The sequence below is a fragment of the Chaetura pelagica genome, unplaced genomic scaffold, assembly GCF_000747805.2.
Source record: "Chaetura pelagica isolate M959 unplaced genomic scaffold, ChaPel_1.0 scaffold741, whole genome shotgun sequence".
Taxonomy (NCBI): domain Eukaryota; kingdom Metazoa; phylum Chordata; class Aves; order Apodiformes; family Apodidae; genus Chaetura; species Chaetura pelagica.
The window spans coordinates 102,958-106,290 of record NW_009954634.1 but is presented as its reverse complement, the minus strand read 5'-3'; positions in this window follow the sequence as shown (position 1 = coordinate 106,290).

The following is a 3,333-nucleotide window of genomic DNA, read 5'->3' as shown; positions in this document are numbered from 1 at the left end:
TGGCCGGGCTCGCTTAACAGCGCCAAAATATTGGAGGCTTTTGGGGGTTCAGTCGCCCCAAGGTCTGTGAGGGGCAGGCCCGGCCTGTGGGGGGGCTGAGGAGAAGGGCCTGTCCCCTCCCCTGGTGTCTGTGACCAAGTCCTGAGTTCTGACACCACCTGGGTGGTGTTGGAAATGCAATGTGGTGTTCTTTTCACATCCTAGAAGCACATTCTTGGGGTGTTTTTATTCTATACCCCAGTGTTAGGGATATAATCGTTTTTGAGAAGTGATTTCTCTGCACGTTCCAATGACACCTGGGGGGGTTTATGGCCCAAGCCACGAGGGACTGACTGGGGCTCCATCTGGGGGTCCCAGCACGGGGCAGGATCGATGGCCAAGGTCAGACCCAACAAGGCCCCTTCTGTCCTGCTCCTCGGGGCAGGAGGGCACCAGTGGGTGCAGATCCGGGGGGGATGGGGAAGGCGGCCCAAACTTACAGGATCGTTAGAAGCGTGGGATGGGCTGTGAACCCTGGAGAGCCCAGCCAGGGGGAACCAGGGGAGGGAACGTTGGGAACAGGGAACAGAACCCGTTATTCACCTCCCTATGGGTGTGCCTGCTTGTTCAGGGCACCCATTCCTGCCAGGGTGTCAATAACCTGTGCTTGGCTGAAGGAGCCGTTTGGGCCTGTTCATTGGTGTGACAAACGTTTCTTACAATGGGATGGTGACCTGGGAATTCTTCAGGGATGCTCTGGGACCAACTGCTGGCTCTGAGCTGGGCTGGGCTTCAGGGGGAAGTCTGGGGCAGTGGGAGCTGGGAGAAAACACAAGTGGTGTGTCTCAAAATGCATCCCTGCCCTTTCTTACCCTGTGTGAGGGGGTTTCCCCGTCCCTGGGCAGGGTGCAGATGGTGTAGTGAAATGAACAGCAGATTAGGAAAAGAGGAACTTGAAACCAGCCTCTTGGTGAGTCATGCTACTGGGGAATCCACCTAAAATTATCCCAGTGTCCTGGAGAAAGTAATCCGTGTAGGATTTGGGATAATGAGTTATGCAGTGGTGCCTCTAGCCTTTGGTGTCCACCCACCCCTGCCCTTCTTGGGGTGGGCAAGCCCTGGGTCTAGCTGACAAGGTGATGGTCTGTGAGCAGCTTTGTTCAGCCACAGTTTAGTAGCTCTTTAGAGCCTGCAGTGGAGTCAAATGTCTGTCTGCAGTTGTGTTAAGATCTTTGGCGTGGTATTATCCTTGTGGTGGGGTCATTTTTCCTCATGTTCTCTCTGCTCCTCCCTCAGGTGGGCATCGATTTCCCAGCACAGCCCTTTATGCCTACGTGTGGTCTCTGCCCAGGAGGAAACCTTTGGTGTCTAGGAAGCTTTTATCACTGCCCTTTAAAGAAATTAATTTCTCTAAAAGAGGAAGAGTGAGTTGCTCAGCTTTGTGGTTCCTCACTTAATAAATCTTTAAAGAATATGAAGGAACACTTCACTTGGGGTGGAAGTGTGGAAAGGCAGTGAGTTCATGTGGCAACCTCCTAACCCAGATCTGCAGAGTGAAAGTCAGACTGGATCAGATGTGGTGCCTTAACTGGTAAAAAGCAAAGAAATCAGCAGTAGGAAGCAAAGCGGCTGTGCTGGGAAATGTCAAGATGTCTCACGAGCAGATGCAGTGATTTGAATTTGAGCTGGTATTCTCAGGGCTCTACACGTGTTTCAAGCAAAAGTGTGTTCAGAGCCAATTGTAAATGAAACCTTCACCCCTGTCCCGATGACTGTCATGAGTTTGCACGTAGTCAGACTTGTTTTGGTTTGTCAGTGAAGCTCTGAAGCTGTTTTGATGTTCACCAGCTTCCAGTTCTTCTAGGACAGTGCTCCCTCAAAGCAGAAGATGCTTTATATGTAAATCACTGAAGTGGTTATACAGGTTTAATTAAAATGGAGGTTTCATTTGGCGGGTTTTTGTTTTGGGTGTGTTCTTCATGTTCCTGAACATCTTGTGGTGCCTCATGGTGTGTTACCTCCTCTGGAAGCAGCGTGGGGCTGGTGGTGAGGCCCAAACCTGCAGCCCACCAGCCAAAGCTCCTGCCTTGGAGATGAGGTTTCTGCCTTCCTTTGTCCAACACCTTTCCAACCAACCTGGGCTGCTGGAGAGCTTGTGGGCTTTGCTGTGAGATGGCTGGTGTGAGGACACCTCCACCCTTTCCCTCGGAACTTTCTTGCTGCATGATGGCAAGAGAAAGGCTGTAATTAGTGCAGAGATTAAAACTTCTTTGGGGAAAGCCTGAAACTCCTTCTTACGGGGTGGTGGGGAAGGAATGTGGGCACGGTGCTGGGAAAGGAGGGGTCAAGCCTCATAAAGGCTTTTCTGCTCCCTTCCTCCTCATGCCTGGGACTGTCCCTGAGCACAGAGGAGGTGGTGTCCCCTCTGGCAGTCTGGTAACCAGCGTTGTGCCGTTTTTGAGTTCCTCCAGGCTGGGGTGGGAGCTGACCCCAGGTCTCAGAGCACTGGCTGGCTGCTCCCTGGAGACAGACAGGGCCCTTTCTCTCACAGCTGTAAAGAAAAGCAGGAAAAAAACCCAACCTGCTCTGGTGGTTTAGCCTAGAATGGGGTGTTGGGTGAGCCTGCCAGTGATCCCAGAGCTTCAGAGGTGGGATTTTTGGTGTCATCCCTTTCTCAGCTGCTCGTGAGTTCAGCTCTTCCTTCGCCTGAGCAGCGACGTGTCCCTGCCTAGGTGAGGAGGGAGAGGGGGGGGACAGGCTGTCCTGTCTGCCTGCTGGGAAGTGTGTGGCTTTCCATGGCATTCCATGGCTTTTCATGGCTTTCCCCACCCACCGGAGGCTGCAGCTCAGCTCTGCCAGGTGAAAAACCTCCTTCCTTTTGCTCCCGTCTATCCTGGATCAGACAAACACGCTTCTTTCCCTTTTAAAACCTCCTTGACCTCGGCGTCCGGCTGCTGCCGGGTACCAAGCAGGCTGCTCAACCCCCCTTTTAAAAAGATCAAGGGGGAATGAGATTTGTCTCCAACCGGTTAGAAACTCCCCCAAACAATTACAGCTCAGCCCTGAGCACCAAGAGGCTTCCGACGAACGCGAACCCGGAACAGACCCAGCGCCGCTTCCAGCCTTCGTTTGGGTGATGAAATCCCAAGCGCTGAGAGGAAACGCGGAGGGGAAAAGGCTGCAAAAGCCCCGATTTTTTTTTTCAGGGTTAAATCCCCGAGGTGTCCCAGGGCTGTGTCCTCCAGAGGGACCCGGTGGGCAGGCTCGGGGCCAGCGCTTCCTGGAGAGGCGACGGGTGGGGTGACGAGCCGCTTCCAATTGCGAGGCAGGCAGCACATCACATAAGATGCTCCG